General features: G+C 39.1%; 1 protein-coding gene across 3 annotated transcripts in view; it reads right to left on the minus strand.

Moving 5' to 3' along the window:
- Positions 1 to 21,297, minus strand: part of LOC149321965 (gamma-aminobutyric acid receptor subunit gamma-2) — a 98,987-nt gene that overhangs the window by 67,583 nt on the left and 10,107 nt on the right. The window contains exon 1 of one of the 3 annotated variants that reach the window (XM_089532064.1): positions 12,253 to 12,512. The exons of the other annotated variants lie outside the window; for them this stretch is intronic. The gene's annotated coding sequence lies outside the window, so the exon portion shown is untranslated. Of the gene's footprint in view, positions 1 to 12,252; positions 12,513 to 21,297 lie in introns of those variants that run through there. 3 annotated transcript variants of the gene reach the window in all.

Below are 21,297 nucleotides of genomic sequence, written 5' to 3' on the forward strand. Positions count from 1 at the left end.
TCTGTCGGGGAAGCTTTGATTTAGATTTCCTGCATGGTAGGGGGTTGGACTGGATGGCCCTTGCGGTCTCTTCCAGCTCTATGATTCTATGAGGATACAAATGTTTTCATAGTACAATCACCCCTCCTTTTTCATGGGGGATCCACTTCAGACCCTCTCACAAAAATGGAGTTTCATTTATATTCAAGCCCCATTGGCTTGAATATAGGTGTGCAGCTGCAGGAGTGAGTGGGTCTGTGCCTTGTCCATTCCCCCCCCCCCCCCCCCGTTCATCCCTAGTGCATAAGCAAAGAATGTGAGTTTTAAAACCATGAGAACAGAATGAGGACTGTATAATATTTACCATTTTGATTATAGCTCCTGGATGATGATGATGATGATGATGATGATGATGATGATGATGATGATTTTGTGGTTGTTAACTGCCCTTGAGTCAATCTCAACCCATGGCAACCGTATGGATGAGACATCTCCAAGACCCTCTCTTTTCCACTGTTCTGCTTAATTCTTGCAAACTCTTGTCCATGACTTCCTTGACAGAGCCCGTCCATCTGTCATGTGGCCTTCCTCTCTTCCTACTTCCCTCCATCTTTCCCAGTATTATTGCCTTTTTCACTGAATCATCCCTTCTCATGATGTGTCAGAAGTACAACACCCTCAATTTGGTCATATTGAATTCCAAGGAGAATTCTGGCTTGATCTGCTTTGGCCCCATTTGTTTGTCCTTTTGGCTGTCCATGGGATCCTCAACACTCTTCTCCAGCACCACATCTCAAATGAATGGATTTTCTTCCTATGCTCTTTCTTAACTGCCCAGTTCTCACATCCATACATGGTAATAGGGAATATGATTAAGAAATATCTCACATGGACATCATCCCCCCCAAGACAGTCTTGGGGGACTGACATATGGTGGGGAGAAAAGGACTATAATTCCTGTCCTCATGTACTATAGAATTTCTTCAACTGATGTGCACCTGCAATTAAAAGTAGTGGGGATGGCTCATTTTGTACCTACACATTCAATTTAAGATGTAATTTGACCTAGGGCCCAATTATAATAATAATAGGCTGACCCAACTCCATCAGGGCTAGCCTGAAGAAGAAGTGCCCTCCCTCTAGTCCATCTGCCTTGGTCCAGGCATCAGAGGGAGAGAATAACCACTGGACCCCAGCCCCTTTCCCTCCACCATTCCCTTCTCCTTTTGTGTCGTGTCTTTTAGATTGTAAGCCTGAGGGCAGGGAACCGTCTTATTAAAAATAATAATTGTAAGCCGCTCTAAGAGCCATTAGGGCTGAAGGGCGGGGTATAAATAACGTAAATAAATAAATTATACAATAACTGAACATTATCAATGCTGCTTCCCTCCCACTGGAGCATATACCATTCCAGTCATGTCTAGTAGGAAGCACGAATATGAACAGAAAATGGCAATGAGGAGAAAGACAGTTAAGCAGCCTTTCCATTCAGACACAACCTGACCCAGACTGCTTATGAAAAACACACATACAAGCAGAAAACATGACAGAAAGTTTCCTAGAAGTTCATGTGGATGTAATTTAAGCCTAAGAAAAGATAGTCCATGCATGAAATTTCACATATTTACGTATAAATATCATCACCAGAGCTCAGCAAACACTTTGAAAGCTACAGCTTTCAGAATCGCCCCACTATCAAGTCTCAAAGAGGATTATAGGAGCTGGAATACAGTGCTAATTAATACATTATAATACAATGCTATGTTCTGGTCACCACCTGTTTGTCATATTATAGAAAGCCCTGAGAATCTACCATAGAGATTTAAGACCTCTGTATCTTTAAATATTGCTTAGCAACAGACTTTTCCTGAGTCGTCTCTGTAAAATATCCCTTGGCTGCCCCTTTGTCATTTAGCTATCATGTTTACCAAACTGTCATTGCTCAGGCCATTTGCAGCTACCACACAGCTCATAATGAGCTTTCCTTGTTTTACTGACTATCAAAAATGAGGATTGTTAATTAGCTACGGGCTACATTGCATGCTTCTAGGTACAAGCAAACAGGAGTACTAATAATTAAACTGGTGAGGTAAGCAGGTTTATGAAGCTGTCTGCAATTCCAACAGACTAATTGCATTTCTAATAGACAAATCTTACTGTCTCTGAAGCTCCAGCCTGGATTGCCTAGCGCTAGTATTTGCAAGTTAGGACACACTTTCAGGTGAGGATTCAGGCTGGCCAGCAGCTGGCTGCACATTTCCAGAGAAGACCTCCTCCTTCCCTTCTTAACTCTTTCTGTTTCTTGAGCAGGTCCTTCCATTACAGTCTAGATAGTGGTCTGTAGCGTAGTCTTCTGCATGGAGCAGCATGTGATATCATCAGAAAGAGGCTGTGATCTTGGGATGGTCCATCTGGCCAGCATTGTTGGGCCAAAGAGGAATGCAATGGGAAGCTCTGTTTCCCTCACTCATGAAGTTGGCTGTAATGAAAACCCTGTCTTACCTCCTCCTCCTCTATCTGGGTGATAATAATCTAGTCCAGATATCCAGGGTTCAATTCACTGGTATGGTGACTGAGCACCTCCATAACACCCAGTGCCTATTTCCAGGTGTTCACATCCTATAGATTAAGATGTAGTAATTCAGCCATAACCGCTGTCTGACACCACATTAACCATGACATCATCTGCAACCCCAGCTAGATAGGTGGTACTAGCATCTTCCACCCAGGCACATGTGTTGAATAGGCACACTAGTATAAAAGTGATGACATTCACCTTTCCCCAGGGGCTCATTCAAAATACTTGCAAGGGGGGTAAGGGGACCCAAGCTAGCCTATTCCTGTGTTGGGTATGAAAAGGAAAGGGGGAAACCAGGCACAAGATAGACAGATAGATTCTATATCTTTTTCTTCATATTTTTTGACAAATTCTCATACAGTGAGGCAGAAATGATTTACTCTGATTGTCAGTAGGTTGGCCAGATTAAAACTATCATTTGGGTCAGGAGATACAAGTAAACATATTTTAACAATGACTGTAACTTTAATACAGTGGAATTCTCACCAAGATCAGAATATAAGATAAAGTTCACCCAATGCAATTTTTGTTTATTTTGTGCAAATCTTACTTCCCACCTGACATCATCCACAAGGACCTCTTGAATTCTTCTGAAGAACAATACACACACACACACACACACACACACACACACACATTGTCCCAACATATGACATTGGCTGAGACAAAAATGTACCTTAGTCACAAAAAGCATATTTTGGGGGAGTTTTCCTTTTGCCCAAGTGCTATTTAATTGATTTGTTGTTATTATTATTCTTGTTGTTTTAAATTGCAAATGACATAAATCTGTTTACAAGCATTATTTACAGTCCTTTGGGTGACAATATCATGAATGGTTATGCTATCAGTTGTTAGCATAACAATATGATACACCCCTCCCACTGGGTAGTGGTTTCATAACTAATATCTAAAGTTGGGCATGTTTTGAGTTCACAATGACCTGGAGAAACTAAAAATGTGTAGGAGTCATGCTGACTGGAGGGCATGTCTGAGTCTTAGATAACACTAAGATAAGGACATGTGATTTCCTGAGCACCTCCTTTACACACTCCATGATCTTTATATTTCCTCTTGCAATGGAGGCAAAAGAGGCAATTATTAAAAACAGTCACTATACCCTGTACCTCACCTTCTGATGTTCCTACATCCCTGTTCCTGCCCAGTCATCAAGTCAAATCTAATCAATGCATGGCCACTCCAGTGTTAAACCATTCCAGACCCTGTTGGCAGTTCATTGGAACAGCCATCAAAGCTTTTGATCATGCAAAATATCCCTTGAGGGCATGAAATGGGGTGCAAATATTCCCCCCAGTCCTAGCTACATTGTCCAGAGACCAAGGCTCAATTCACAGATCAGGATCCCTCTCTGCAACCCTCATACCATAGTCTGAGCACTCTAAACCATGCTGGATGCAGCACTGTGTTTAGCATGGACATCTCTTCAGGACTGTTAACATCACCTCTTTTGACCGCTAACTTCCCTCTATCCAACCATTAAAACCTTTATTTCTGGTAGCCTTGTATGATTCTTAAAGGGTTTTTTTTTCAGTTTTTGGATCTTTATGTGCATTTTGAACATATCTGAATAAAATATGTTTATTTTATTAAAACTGGAGCACTCACTCTATAATTAGTACTGTTTTACATGGGTGAAAAGGTCCCCACAAGTGTCAGAATCTAGAAGAGTCTGCCATAAGGTTGATTTTGTCATGATATTGAATTGATTGTTGAAATGTTATAGCTGCATGGATGTTGTAGAGATGTATAGTTTAAGAGTTATATAATATGTATAGAGGTGAATGATGGGAGGCATAGTGTTCTCATGATGAACTACTGGCAGTTCAAAGGAGAGATAATTGCCTGGCTCAAGAATGCACAGATGTCCATGGAAGGGATTTCTCAGGGATATCTCCTGAGAAAAGAAGCAGAGAAACAGAAACTAAAGTGTAAGAGAAGGGTTGGACAAATGAAACAAATAAGGATGGGGGCAATTAAGTTTTAATTGATAGACGAATTAAGGTAAATCCCACAAAAATATAGGGTGGAGCATTGTTAATTTTATGCCTGTGATTGTGGATGATGCTAGTTCTGTCTGCATATGCCTAACTGTGAACTTCTCCAGCTTCTGAAATAAAAAAAATTACTATTTGATTACAGACTTGTTTACTGAACTGTGAGAAGTAGCAGTTTCTGACAGTCAGAAACTTCTATCAGAGTCCTTATCAATTCAAAGAATTACAGAAGGAAGAAATTCCAAAGAGTGACCTATGGGCAGCTGCAGTCAGCAAGGTGGGAGTCCAGGAATCAGGAGTGATACCTTAGTGAAGTCTGACACCAAGAAGAGACTGTCACAAGTCAGGGATAGTTTCACAACGGGATGCCTAGGTTGGTAGTACATTTGCCACCTGTGGTTTGGAGGATGAGAAAAAAGAATCCCGAATTCTACGGTTGGAGAAGGAACTGAACAACATGTGTGGTGTTGTCCAGCTGCTGCTGCTGAAATGGAACAACAGCTATCAGGGACAGGGACCACAAACAGGGAAAGTGGTGGCAGAACAATTGATTCCTCTGAATCAACAACCCACACAGGCCACACAGCCACTCGGACAGCTCTCACTGCTGGCTGAACAAAAGTCACCCTCCTCACTGTGGAGCTCCAACCCCCCTTGGGTGGCACCCCCACCTGGGATGCCCCCTCTGAAACTGATGGGGTTACAGTGGCAGGGTATCTGTCACTTCAGGGTGACATTAGATGGTAGGAATACTGAAAAGCTGCCCTTCTTCTTCACCTAGGTGGCTGAGTTCATGAGCAAGTGGGCAGTAACTTTCTCCAGTCAGCAGTACAAGACAAGATTCATCATTACTCATCTGGAAGGGGAGGCATCCAATTAGATAGTCCATCTTTATGATGAGGGTCCCCAATTCAGAATGACTTTCATGACCAGCCTGCATGCATAAATTATGTCCATATTTTCCCTCCCTCTGGGGGAGATAAAGGGGGCCCTCCCTCCCCAGAACTGGCATCTTTTTTTGAGGGAAGGATGGTCAGGAGGGAGGGCAGGTAACGTTGTTCCCTCTCCCTTTCTCGTTCCTCACTGGGTGGGCTTCTGGTGCCTCCAAAGCCAGGGATGGGGGAATGATGGCTGCAGGGCAAATGCCCAGAGAAGAGACCAAACAGATTGCAAACATTTTGCAGGTTTCTTTGGGGTGTGTGGGAAAAGAGTACACACACTTCTTTTGCAAGTCAGGACTGGGGGAAAGAGGGTCACTTAAAGGCTGGAAAGGGGCAAGTTTTCCTAGTAAGAGTAATACAACAACAACAATAATAACTGGTGGTGGTGATTTTTGTATCCCACTTTTCTCCTCAAATTGGGAGCCAAAACAGATTTGGGTTATTTAATAATAATAATAATAATAATAATAATAATAAGTGGTGGTGGTGGTGATTTTTGTATCCCACTTTTCTCCTCAAATTGGGACCCAAAGCAGCTTTGGGTTATTTTATTATTATCATTATTATTATTATTATTATTATTATTATTTCTTAGCCACCTGTCACCAATGATCAAGGCAAGGGACAACAACAATGATCAAGAACATCAGTTAGAACACTTCAGTTCCAACACACATCACTTTAAAAAGAGAAATAAAAGGTAACCATATTGAAACATCTATAAAGGGGACAGGGGGAGGCAAGCGGGCGCATGGGGGCCAGGAAGGGAAGGGCTGAGAGGAGTGCAAGGTGGGACTGTTGGCCTTTAAAGTCTCTGAAGGGCATTATTATTATTATTATTATTATTATTATTATGGCTCTTGATATTAGCAGTCACGTTAACTTTGTGGTTATTATTATTGCTGCTGCTGCTGCTCTCTCTCTCTCTCTCTCTGTGCATGTGTGTGTGTGTGTTGTGTATCATGGGGTTTTCTTGGCAAGATTTCTTCAGAGGAGGTTGCCATTTCCTTCCCCTGAGGCTAAGAGAGTATGACTTGTCCAAGGGATTCCATGGCTGCAGAGGAGGTTAAATCTAATTTGCCTCCATTCATGGAACCTTAGAGCTGGAAGGGATCCTCAAAGGTCATCTAATCCAGTCCGAACCTGCCATGTAATGACAGGTTTGTTTTTGTAAAACAAATGGGAGTTTGCCATTGCCATCCTCAGAGGTTGAGAGCATATGACTTGCTGTTGTTTTGTAAGCCCTAAGACTTTTTTGACCTTGCTGTGTGTGTTTAGACGTATACACCTCAAATCAATATAAACCACAACAAACCATTGAGGCACTGAGACAAGTTTGCAAAGATACCCTGTCTTTAGGTCTCTTTCTTGTAAATAGGACCGATATCTAAATAATTTTCACATTGCTTTCAATTTATCATGTTATGTGCCTTTATATTGTTATTATCTTGCCATGTTTTAGGCCTAATTTAACTTATAAAACAATATACTGTTACTACTGAACAAGTTTTAACCTTATAATACTAATAAAGTGCTTGTATGTCATGTTAGTATATTTTAATTCTTCTTAATAAAGAAATTTGTTATAGTATTTGATTGGTTTTATTTTACCACATTGTCATAATGGCTTTATTCTTCCAAAATTGTAGGCTATTTATTAACCACTCACCAAGGTTATGAATATTTTGTTGGCAACACTCAGCCAGAGCTCCCTGCATGAGGCTTGGTGAAGGTGCAAGGGCAGTGGGAGCCCCTGAAAGGAGGAAGCCAGGGAGCAAGACCTCTTTTCTCTTTTTTCTCCCCTTCCCTTCACTCCAAGGGCAAACTTCTCTGCCAACTCAAAAACGTCCCTGACCCGGCTTGCTTTATTTTTCCTTTCCCACAAAAGATGACTCTCCTGCCTCTCCTTTCCCCTGAATGAACATGAGGAGCCCTTGGCATGACGCTGAAGTGGAGCAGCCCCCTCCCCTCCTTCCTCATCTCTTTCCCCTTCCTGAGGTAAACACTCGACCCTCTTTCTGTGTCTGGGGGAGGACCTCTTAGCCTCTCAAAATGGTGGCACTTAGTCTGGATCCCCCCCTTCCCAAAATCTTGGCCACGTCCCTGCTGACAGACTGAGCCTTGGGAGTTGCCTCAGGAGAGATACAGATGAGCACCAAACAGGACAAGTCTACTGCCTTCTGCAGGTACAAAGAAGTGTTGAGAAACTTTGAAAGCCTGTCTTAAAGTGAAGCAAAAGACTGGATAAGGAACACTGAAGTGGCTGCTCTATGGTAACTGGAGGAGTGCACTTTTTATAATCTATGTTAAGATGAGGAACCCAAAGAGCATGGACAGAACTGCACTTCTAAACTGATGTTGTACCTGGTGTATAAGGAAGCCTGCTGTGACTACAGGGCTGGGAGTTGGAAGGAAGCCCTGGAACTAGAGTCTCATATTACCTTGGACAGCATAGCAATGGGGGGGGGGGGGGGATCCCCAGTCAAAACCCAGATCAGGGCAGTCCTGATGGGGGTAGAAGAACTACCATTTATGCTGACACACACCTCCCATTAATTACCCATTAATTTTGGGAGTAGACTGGCTTGACTTTCATGATCCCACAATCCAGTGGTTCCCAAGCTGTGGGTCAGGACTTCACAGGGGTCATTTAAGACCATTGTAAAACACATATTTGCATGTAGCAATGAAAATAATTTTATGGTTGGGGGTCACCACAACATGAGAAACTATATTAAAGGGATGCGGCATTAGGAAGGTTGGGAACCACTGCCACAATCAAATGGAGGGCCAAGAATATTAGGTTACCCAATCTTCTTGCTCAGACCACACTAGGGATAATTCTTGTCACTCTGGAGTTAAAGCCATCTGCTATTCCAGAGTCTTTTTGTTAATTCCAGGGGAAAACCATCAACTCTTTATTATGCTGCTGGATAACAGCAAGTACCCCTCAGTGCTATGAAATCATACATTAATATCAGTCCCAGACATAGCTTCCTTACACATAGTTTGTGCTCACAGTTGTTCACAGTTTGTCTATGGATTCTGTGTACACCAAGGGTCTCTCTGTCACTCTGGGTAAATGGTAAATATGCATAGGATTGCACTGCAATACTTTTGCACCCTTTGATGAATCTTGGTTGTCATTTGTTCTGCCTATAATTCAACAGAGTTTTCTCTACCCTTGTTGAAAGTGATGTCAGTGAAACAGAAGAGGGGAAACCTGACTCTGCTATTAATTGAGAGAGACAAATGGTAGAGAAGTAGAAACCTGAAGCAAGCAAGATATAAGAAATCAAATTGCAAAACAAAACACTTAAGAGAAAAGTGTGAAACAGCATTATAGTGTCGATATTGCTTTAATCTCAGAAGTCTAGAGGCAAACAGATTTGATATCACACAAACCAAAGTGTGACCATTCAGTATTGCATCACTAAAAAAGCCCAAGTGGCAAATTCATCCATTTCAAGCAAGATACTCAAGTATAGTTTTTCAGCCTATAAATCACTCAAGCCAGTTCCCTTGGAGAAGATGCAAAGGCATTTTATTGCCAATTTAATATATTCCCAAGAATAATACCACTTTCGTACCGCTTTCCTTGTCAGGGCTGCCTCCTATGGGATTTTGGGATTTGTAGTTTTCTGAGTTATTTAGACTTCTTTGCCAGTGAGCTCTAGTGCTTTCCTCAAATTACAAATCCCAAGATTCCTTAGATTGTAGCCATGGCAAAGTGTTATCAAAGTTCCATAATTGTGTGATATGAAACAAATCTGAATTCAATAAACCAACAACAAAATTTCATTTCTTCTAAGTCATGTAGAAGCGAAAACCCTGTTCAGGCATCAGGATAGGGTATCTCTTCTGAGTTTACTTGTTCACATGGCAGGAGCAAAGTACAAGTGAACAGATGCTGGCGAAACGTCAGGAAGAAACTCTTCTAGAACATGGCCACATAGCCCGAAAAACCCACAAAAAACTACAAGTAAACAGACTAGATGCACCGGCATACTGTTTGTTTTGGTAAGCAGAGAATCCTGGCTTATTTTTACAGCTGGCCCTCCACATTTGTGGACTTTTGTGGATTTGATTATTTGCGGTTTAGATTGATATGTTCTCTTTAGGATTCTCTTAGGTCCTCCAGCACAGTTCTGCTGTAAGTTGACCATAGAAATGTGCTCGAGGTTACCTAGAAGTTCCTAGAGAAAACACTTCTTTAGGCATTTGTAGGTGCGCCAGCATGATTCTATGATCAGTGTTGCACTGGAACGCCTGGAGATTCCTAGAGAGGTGTTCTCTCAGGTAAAAAGATTAGGGTGGTTGGGTTTTTTTTTGCAGTTTTTCCACATTCACCTAACCTTAGCAAATATGAAGGGACCACTATACATTTGCATATGCCCACTGTCTCCCTAGCCTGTATGAACAATTACTAACTGAGCTCTCTGTGTAACCTGTCATCACAACCCATAAAATATGACAAGATAGAGCATAGAAATGTTACTTTTTAGACTACAATGCCCAGATTTTGCTAGGCAGCATGACTAATAGATATATTGTACACTCTCCAATTGTCTGAATAATTATCTGTAAGTTGCTCTGAGAGCCATTAGGGCTGAAGAGTGAGGTATAAATACTGTAAACAAACAAACAAATTGTCCCGATTTGGTAGGTACACTCCTCATTAATGCGCTGTTCAACTGCTTTTAAAACTGTCCCAGTTCCTCTCCCCCCCCCCCCCCCCGCAGATTGCTTCAGTCACTACAAACTGAATTCAGTTTGCAGATGTTGTTTGCACTCATCACAGTGGAGGATGAGGAGAGGAAGGGGTGGAGTGTTGCTCTTCCCTGTAGACTCAGGCAAAAACAAATAGCTGTACTCCCTCCTAGCTTTCATTTTCTTCTTCATTAATAACTTTTGTCATCTTTAACATTCTCTGATGTTGCTCAGCTATTTGTGTCTCAGCTTTCATCTGTGAATGTTGGAGTATACGATGGTAGCTAAGCAGACCAAATGCCCTAAAGGCACTAGATTCCATCTGATCTTGGAAGCTAAGGAGGATTAGATCTGTTTAGTACTTGAATGAGAGACTACCAAGGAATACCAGGTGCTGTAGTCTATATTTCAGAGGAAGGAACCGGCAAACTACCTCTGAGTATTCATTGCCTAATAAAACCCTGAGAAATTCTTGGTTGCTTAAGTCCACAACCTGGTTTAGTGGTCTGAGTGTTGAATATGACTCTGGAGACCAGAATTTGATTCCCAGCTTGATCATGAAATTCACTGGCTGACTTTGGGCAACTCACAAGCTGTCAGCCTCAGGGGGGATGCGATGGAAAATCCTCTGAACAAATCTTGCCACGAAAACCCTATTATAGGTTTGCCTTAGGGTCACCATTAGTCAGAAACAACTTGAAGGCACTCAGCTACAAAATAAGGCAACAGGTGACTTTAAGGCACAGAGACACACATATGAAGTTGGCTAGAAGATTCTGGCAGCTGTGGTTCAAAAAAGTAATTTTTGAAGCTCTGTGGCAACCCTTATACAGCACATATAAGATGGCACAGTGACTTACTTGGTACCCAAAGCAGGCTATTTGGATATAATTTATGGTATTCTGGGCAATCAAAGCTAGTATTGTGAGAGGAAGGGGGGAGTATATTAAATGATGTTTACCTTAACAGCCATGATGATAAATCACAGATAGAATTACTTGTGTGTTCAAAATGCTGAACACCCCATTGTCAGCCATTACATCTTAGAAACGGATGGGTGGATATATAAGATGAACAACAGTCCTGTTGTTTTGAGACTGCATTGTATTTCCATCCTGCAAGTACTGGTCATTATCTATGTGAAAGTGGCATTTGTGCTCATAAGAGTAATGTGACTACAGCCCACTCACATCCTTAAGACTCTCTGAACCAATACTATTAGTAACAGGCTGCTCTGTCTTAATAATGTTATTTTTCCCCTTCAAGTTATGAAACAAATCTAGCAAAACCCAGCTGTCAGGATTAAAATGGATAGGCTATATATTTTATCAGAATGTCAAGCTGTCTCATATCTCATATCTCAGAACAGAACACTGAAGTTTCAAAATACAAAATTCACAATTCTTTTTTGGGAGAAAAATCTCAGTGAATTATAACATCACTTTGCCTGAGGTGTTAATTTGTATTCATTTGGTTATGTTGAAATGCACTGAATTCAGTGGGATAAAATATAATGGACACCAGTAAAACATATAAAATGTTTCTTTGGTTAGTATTATGTCTCTGTGTCTAGATCTCAGGTTATTTCCATGAAGAGAATTCAAATCTATATCAATCCCTCTCCCAGTCAGGGTATCACACATTATACGTCTTCCCAACTGCTCCTAGCCTGAGAAATTCAATATTCCCTTGTCCTCAGATTACGCAGATTACTTTTCTCTGGTCTTTCCTCTCCCACAAACACACATGAGCACAAGGCTGTAAAAGTTGACCATGATCCCATATAGATTGTAGAAATTGGGGTAGGGTTGCCATAAGTGAGGACCTCCAAACCGGGACAAATGTAGGACAAATGTAGGACAAATGTAGGGCAACCTTTTCAAATGTAGGATACATTTTTATAAAAATGGAGGATGCACAAAAAATTGAGTTTTTTTAAAAAAATGTTAATATAAATGCATGTTTTTTAGGCATGATCAAAATGGAGGACATTTTGGCATTATTCCTAGACAGATGGCAGAAATGTACTTGCCCTCGGGTTCAACTTTACTTCTCAGAAGTGTGTACTTGATCAAGGGACTGTGGTTTTTCTTCACTGCGCATGAGTTTGTAAAAATCACAGCAAGTTACATTGGCCGTGCTTCAGAGGCTTGTTGATATCAATATCATCATCATCATCATCATCATCATCATCATCATCATCATCATCATCACCACTATAATTGGCCAAGAAAGGCAGACTTGTTAGCATTCAAAGCACCATAAATACACAAAAAATGCACTTGCATATATTTAATAATAAAAAATAATGAAAAAATAAATAAAAAACAAGGCAGGGGTGTATATATTTGATAATAAAAATTAATGTAATAAAATAAAAAACAAGCAATAATAAAAATTAATAAAATAAAACAAAAACAAGCAATAATAAAATTAATAAAATAAAACAAAAACAAGCAATAATAACATTAATGATATAAAATAAAAACAAACAATAATAAAAATTAATAAAATAAAATAAAAACAAGTAATAATAAAAATTACTAAAATAAAACAAAAACAAGCAATAATAAAAATTACTAAAATAAAACAAAAACAAGCAATAATAAAATTAATGAAATAAAATAAAAACAAGCAATAATAAAAATTACTAAAATAAAACAAAAACAAGCAATAATAAAAATTAATAAAATAAAATAAAAACAAGCAATAATAAAAATTACTAAAATAAAACAAAAACAAGCAATAATAAAAATTAATAAAATAAAATAAAAACAAGCAATAATAAAAATTAATAAAATAAAATAAAAACAAGCAATAATAAAATTAATGAAATAAAATAAAAACAAGCAATAATAAAAATTAATAAAATAAAACAAAAACAAGCAATAATAAAACAAATAAAATAAAAACAAGCAATAATAAAAATTACTAAAATAAAACAAAAACAAGCAATAATAAAAATTACTAAAATAAAACAAAAACAAGCAATAATAAAATTAATGAAATAAAATAAAAACAAGCAATAATAAAATTAATGAAATAAAATAAAAACAAACAATAATAAAAATTAATAAAATAAAATAAAAACAAGCAATAATAAAAATTAATAAAATAAAACAAAAACAAGCAATAATAAAAATTAATAAAATAAAACAAAAACAAGCAATAATAAAATTAATGAAATAAAATAAAAACAAGCAATAATAAAAATTACTAAAATAAAACAAAAACAAGCAATAATAAAAATTAATAAAATAAAATAAAAACAAGCAATAATAAAAATTAATAAAATAAAATAAAAACAAGCAATAATAAAATTAATGATATAAAATAAAAACAAGCAATAATAAAAATTAATAAAATAAAAAATAAAAAGCAATAATAAAAATTTAAAAAATTAAATAAAATAAGTATTTTATATTTTTAAATATAATTTAAAAACCCCAAAATACCAAGGCAGACCTAATGGCCACTGACTCAGCTTTCCTCCTCCTCCTCCTCCGGTCCAATTCTGCCCTGGCTTTCAGGCACTTTTCCTCCGGCTCCTTCCTCCTCCTCCTCCTCCTCTCCCCCCTCCTCCTCCTCCTACAGAGGCCAGGAAGGAGGAGAGGGACACCCGCGCGAGCGTCCTCGCCGGCTCCTTCCCAGCTTCTGAGGGGCCTCGAGGCCCTCAGAGGCCGGGAAGGAGGAGGGGGACACCCGCGCGGGCAGCTCCTTCCCAGCCTCTGAGGGGGCCTCAGAAGGAGGCCTGGGCCACGCATGCCCTGGGAGGAGCCCGCAGAGGCCCAGGAGGCGGCCCGCGGGCTGGGGGTTGCCGGCCCCTGCTATATACTATACTATATAGTAATTTACAGCAAGGATGGTGGTAGCCATGTTAGCCTGCTACAACAAAAAAAGAAATACTGATGCCATTTAAAGATTAAAATGTTTTATTTGGCTCAAGCTTTTGTAGACTCCATCCCTTTTTATGAGATAAAAGTTTATGCCAAAATCTATGTACCTGCATCTTCAATGCAGAAATAATCCAGTTTGACATCACTTTAACCACCATGGCTCAATGCGTTGGAATTCTGTGAATTGTAGTATTGTGAGACATTTAGCTTTCTCTGATGGAGAGCTCTGGGGGCCCACCAAACTACAACTCCCAGAATTCCACAGCACTGAGCCATTGCAATTAAAGTGCTGCCAGACTGGATTTTTTCTGCAGTGCAGATGCAGCCTTAATCTTTAAAACAACAACACTTGGGTTTTTATGATAATTTAGTAAGCTCACGAAAGGCAGTACTGGGTTCTCAAGTGGACTGTATTTTCTGCAATACAGCATGTAGACCACAGACATTTACATTATATTCTTCATAAATTGCTTCTGGTCTCTCTGCCTTCTTCTCTCAAAAAAGTTCGCTTTCTTTCCTTTAATTGGAATCTTGCCTCCTTCAGTCTGCTTAAGAAATTCAAGCAACTTTTCATGATCTGTGGCTTCTGTGATTAATATGATATCACACTGTACTGCTGCACAAGGAATTCATAGAATTAGTCTATCCATGGTTGTTTAATTTGGAATCTTGTCCAAAATATTCATGATGATACTATAATAGCCCTTCAAGAGTACTGGATCTATTTGGAATCCTCATGCAGTACAGCTGTGTTGATAAGCATGACTCATGTCTAATTTTGTGAATAGTGGTTCTCCTGCTAATGCTGCCAAATGTTCTTCAGTTTAGCAGACAGGATAATATGCCACATATGCACACAAGGAGATCTCTTTTTAATACATGTACAGTGGGAATTAAGCATTCTGAAAATAGTGCTATAGTACCTGCTCTCTGCAGTGTTTTAATTCCACTTCTACTTTTGCTTCATTGCAAAAGGAACAATGGGTTTGGAGCAGCAAAGTACACTGGTAGGTTTTACAGAGTTGTAAAACTGTGTATTTCTATTGGTATAATTTAGTTCCTCTTTGAAAATTTGCTAAAGTATTTTCAGTATCCCCTCCTAGCTCACTGTTTGTCCATTTTGAAATGCGGAAATTCTTTTTCTTTTCTTTTCTTTTCTTTTCTTTTTTCTTTTTTCAGTTTACAGCAAGCATAATCTGGAACCTAGAAATGTAGAATTTCTAGAAATATTGAAGCCATGAGGGAACAGAACTGACAGGACAAATTGAAATATATTCAATAATTATCAAAATTATTTTACTGCTTTGAAAATATAAGATGCTTCATTCACAATTTTATTGGTATATAACATTGCATTTTTCATTTTTATACATTTAAAACTATTTTTTTTTAAAAAAAAAAACTTTTGTATTAGCAAAATTGTGAATATATCCTTGTGACAAAATACCTCTCCAGCTTGCTCATACCGACACCAAACCTGAAACTTCTGCTACTCAGCTTGCCCCTACAGCCCCTACACCAAATGAGAGGAGCATCCCATTCTAAAGGATGTTCCAACCTTCACTGCTGGGAATTCATCAGTTTAATTTTTGAAAATATTGGCTATATGACTGATTTGATACTTACTTCAGTGCCACAACCTCTTTAACATCAGTTTAGCAACTTGCCCTGAATTCTTCACTCTGAACTTCATTACCACCTGCTCTTCCATACCAAAAACACATACATTTTCCAACTAACCAGACTCTGTCACCTGCCCTCTCTGTTTTACACTTATCCTTATCTTGACCCTGTCTCCAACCTGTCTTCTACCTATTTCATCCTATTCTCTTTCTACACCCTTCCTCTATCTTAACTGACCCTCTATGACAGTAAAGCAGCCAACCTTCTTCTTTTTATATTCTTTTTTCCTTCAGACCCATCCAAACAGTATTCCAAAGGTCTAGATTGGCTGACTGTACTCTCCTATTCATCTGCCCCTCTTTACAACCCTGTTCTAAAGAAAATAATGCAAATTCGTGTACTCAAATTGCTACACTTATGCACAAAAAGAAAAATGAACTATGTAAAACTTTCTGCTGCCCAGTAAAAGGGTCCTGCTCTAACAGTGCAAAGGAAATGTACAGACATTGATATTTTTTAATAAATATTGAGAATGAGCTTGAAATTTGACAGTTAGCTTGAGACAGCTACTTGTTCTTCAGGTGTAAGTATAAAATGTAATATATTATTGTGTCACAATGCTTGTTGTGGATATATAGGATGGAAATGAAGGTGTAAAAATGTTTAATCTTCTTGAGATGTAATGGCAAATATCAACATGTTCTAACAATACTGGCCTTTAACAGAGTAAGACTTACACTATATAACAGCATTCACAAAGTATGTGACATTTATTATAACAGACTTCTACATGTCTTCATGACATTTTAAGAGCCACAGAAAACAGCACCAGATGTTCATTAATCAGTAATTCAGCTTAATGATAATTCTAGATATTAAGGGTCTTGGCTTTCATCTTTTTTTCCAGAACTGGCAATGCCTGTGAAAGGGATTTTTCAAACAAGTACAAGTGATTATGACTGTTGCTGATACTTCCAGAGGTACACAACTATATTACTCATAATATTTTGACCTATATCTTCTATCACTTTTGAGAACACTGGATGCTTCCTTATGTTAATTGTGACTATTGGTCTATCTAGACGAATATTGCTGACACCTATTCAGAATTCTTCTCCAAATCAAGCAGACTTTTTCCAACCTGTTGAGATGACAAGAATAGAACTTGGGAGTGTCTCCATGTAAAGCAGATGTTCCACTCCATCAGTGAGCTATGGCCCCTTTTCAGAATTATGGTATCTCCAGGTAAGACCTCGGTTAGATAGATTTAGATGTCACAAAGGGAATGGACACTAGATATCTGATGTCAGGTGCACATGGAGATAGTGCAAGAAATGAGTGAAGTTGCCTGGGGGCGGGGGGGCAGCTAATTCAATAACTAGATGTGTAATTTTCCAAAGTTTCAGAGTTGTTGTTTTTGTTTGTTTGTTTTTGCTAATTTGACCTGGAAATGCCAGGGATTGAACTGGGGACATTATGTATTTAAAGTGTGGATATTACCCTCACCCCAGCTTTCCAATATGATTGAATGGAAATAACTACAGTATAGATACTTTATAACAGAAGTATATTACTGCTGGCCTGCAGATATTATAAAACTCAGCTCCCCTAATTCTATACCACTGGCCAGTGGGGATCCTGCACGGAGTGACACCCAGTGCAGGAAATGGGACTTCTTCACCCATGAAGGGCCAAGGAGCACCTGTGGGGGCGAGAGGCTGGGGTGTCACCCAGTACAGTCCACAACCACGCTGTACCCCCACCCCCACCCCACGACACCACTGCCACTGCTCATTGTGGCAGGGATGTATAAAAGCTATAGTAATACTAATAGTAATAATAATTTTAAAAATACCAAAACATCTATAGCATTGATGTCGAAACCCTCGCCTTCCAGGTGTTTTGGACTTCAGCTCCCAGCATCCCAGACCATTGGCCAAGGTGGCTGAAGCTTCTGGGAGCTGAAATCCAAAACACCTGGAGGACCAGAGTTTGGGCATTGCTGATCTATAGTCTGAACCATTTGCAGGTTATAAGGTAACCTAACCTGATTTAGAGATGTAAGCATATAATAATAATAATAATAAATAAATCATTTATTTGTAGCCCGCTTTTCCTGGGTAGATCAAAGCGGGTAACATGGTTGTATACAATATACAAATTGTAACAACAATCAATATATTCTACATCAGCTACTTAGTTATGTATGAATTAGTTTTCTAAGCTGCCTCGATATGTAAGCCATCTCGATTATCTTTGATAGAGAGGCGGGGTATAAAATTATTATTATTATTATTATTATTATTATTATCTAAATAATGTCTCCTGGCCTGACTCCCCAAGCCCACCTTAACAGCCAGGAGCTGCATTGGGGCACAAGGAGGAGGATGTTTCGAGCCCCCTCTCACTAGTGAGTGATGAGGCCACAAGGAATTGTGACAAGAGTCCTCCTCCTGATTGCTGCAGCCTCATTTTCTGGTGGGGGTGGGCTGAAAACATCACCCCCTTCACATCCAAATTGGCATCTGAACAGGCCACCCAATGTAACTGCTGCCTATTGAGGTGTGCTGGGAGCATTCATGCAGTCTTGCAGTAAAATGGTATGAATATGGAGAAGTTATGGATCCATAGCTCTAGGTTATGAATGTGAGCCATAATGTATAATCAATGTACAGTTATTGCAGCTATTCTGGTACATCAAAAATGAGAAGGGATGAATGGAACAGATATACAGACATGTGTTGTTTCATGAGTATACCTCCATTTTGATTCCACATAGTCAAAAAAGGTCATTCTGAATAAGTAAGAATAGATATATCACTCTCATTAATTCACCTACCTGCCACATTTATATTTAGCAAGACATGACAAATTCACATTATGCTAAAAGAGTGGGCAACTGCAAATGCAATTTAGTTGCTAATCCCCAATCTGCTGGAGAGTACAGACTTTTACTTATATCTGAAGATATCCTGATGCAGCTTAGCAAAAGCCTCATATGACCAGAATATACTATTTATATTGTGAAATTATAGTGTGCATATGTGTGTGTGTGTACAGAAGCAAAGTTTCATCATCTGGTCGCCTCTTAAAATTTCCCCTGAAAATTAGCATCCTTTGGGTCACATTCTACTTTCTCTCATTCCTGTGTTATCTGAATTGTCTGGAAAATAGGAAAAGACAGAGACAAGAACACACACACACACATTCATACAGGAGGAGGCTGCAGCGTCATGATGCCCATGTGTCCCGTTTTACAGAGGAGAGTCCTCTATTTGTTTCAAGTCCTATTTAAGTTCAGCCCAAATCCTATTTAATTTTTTTTTTTAAATGGAGTAAACAGAGCACAGAGTCTGAAACTGCTAGTTATCACCTGAACAGAAAGACACACAGGTCACTTAGTCATACGATGATCTACACTGTAGAAATTATGCAGTTTCAGTGTTGTGGCTCCGTCCTATTGAATCCTGGGACTTGTAGTTTTACAAGGCCTTTAGCTTTCACTTGGAAACAGTCCTGGTTCCTCACAAAAATATAAATCCCAGGATTCTATACAATGGAGTCCTGGCAGTTGAAGTGGTGTCTAACTGCATTATTTCTACAACATATACCCATAGTGTTCAGTGAGTATTTAACTTTGATGTATTGTTATGTATTTTTAAACATTTTTTTTAACTGTTTAATTTTATAGTTGAGAGGGAGAGTTGGGTCAGGGTTTTGTGGGACTTGTTGTTTTTATTGTTGTATATTGTATTTTCCTTGTTGTTACCCGCCTCGAACCTCAATCGGAAGAGGCGGGATATAAATAAATATTTTATTATTATTATTAATTTCTATTTAAACCACAGTTGTCATTTGTAGCTAGACATAAATCAATTGTCTTGTCCTTTCTTCTTTTGTGGGAAGGGGATATTCCCTCATTTTTGTTGTGCCACCCAATGCACTCCAAGGACACATCATCATCACCATTACTATTGGTTTATTTGTATTTCCATTTTCCTTGTTAAAACTATGCTCAAATCAGCTTGCAACATTTAAAAAATACGTAATAAAATACAATAACATTTCCAGATGACTCATGCACAATTAAAAGTCATAACACTTAAATAATCATGCAAATATGCTAGTCAAAGCATCTCAAACTGATAAATATATATGAAGATTAAACAATCCAATTTCACACTGAGACCTAAGGGGGAAAATTAAAAATCCAAGCAGCAACAAGAATATGTATCTGATCCAAAGCTAACTGCTGACCAAGAGATGTAAATCCTAAGCAAGATCCCACTTTGATGACCCCTTAGCACTTACAGTAGAAGTAGGATAGCCTTCACAGTTAAAGTTACAGTTGGCCCTTCTTATACACGGATTTTTTATACACGGATTCAAGCATACACGGTTTGAAAATGTTCAAAAAAAGTATAAATTTACCTTGATTTTCCATTTTTTATAAGGGACACCATTTTGCTATGGCATTATATGTAATGGGACTTGAGCATACACAGATTTTGTTATACACGGGGGATCTTGGAACCAAACCCCAGCGTATAACAAGGGTCCACTGTACTCAGAACCCTACCCTCTCAGGCAAGGTGGAAAGGGGTTAGAAGAGGAGGGGTCAAATTTTGCATGGTACCTGGCCAGAAAGTCTCCTCAAGTCTAAACATCCCTCACTCCGCTTCTAAGTTTCACCCATGCAGCATGGATGGGGATTTAAGCATGCTCTGCTAAGTATATTTATAACCTTCACTATGATTAGAACCCTTATAATGCAGAGTACCTGACCGCAGACTTGCTTCAGATCATGTTCCGCTAACAATGGCACTGAGAATCTTTTTCAGAGTTCCATGCTAAGTACGTAAAAATAGAAATAGAACTGGACTGTGCAAGGATATAAAGAATGGACATGTGTACCCCGTCTTTCCTTCACACCCACATACATTCATCCAAAGGCATGAGCAGGCCTACAATATTTTTATCTACTTTTGTACTTCATCCTCTCTCCAAGGAATTTAAATCTCACTTTATCCAAACAAGTCTGAGAGGCAGATACAGTAACTTATCCAAGGCTACTTAGTGAAAATCATGGCTAAGGGAAGCCAGGTTGAATTAGAAGAGAACTGAACAGGGGTTGGGGTGACTTTCTCCAACACTTTTTGACTCCTCGTTTTTGTTTATGTTGTTGCTGATGTGGGGGGAAGGGGCTTGAATTATCATGAGTTGAGTTTTAGAAGTGAAAGAATATGTCTCTACATCCTTAGCCCCTGGGTCAGTTATTCCTCATCAAGGCAATGGACCTCAGGATTTCAAACAAGGAGCCTGGACATACATCTGTATGTATATTTGAATATGGGGAGAGGAGCAGGATGCCGCAATGACAATTAAATCAAGGGAGGCAAGTGTGATTGGCTATACCACCCACACACTTTACTGATGATTTAGCGACATTTCAGGGAAGGGAAGGCTCTGTGTGATAATCCCCTAAGAATAGGCTTGCCATAACCCGGTGGGAGGCGTGACTCCCCCGCTTTCTAGGGGGCGTTCCCGGTCCCATCACT

Source organism: Sceloporus occidentalis, unplaced genomic scaffold (assembly GCF_023333645.1).
Source record: "Sceloporus occidentalis isolate IW3139 unplaced genomic scaffold, rSceOcc1.0.p SCAF_1, whole genome shotgun sequence".
NCBI lineage: Eukaryota > Metazoa > Chordata > Lepidosauria > Squamata > Phrynosomatidae > Sceloporus > Sceloporus occidentalis.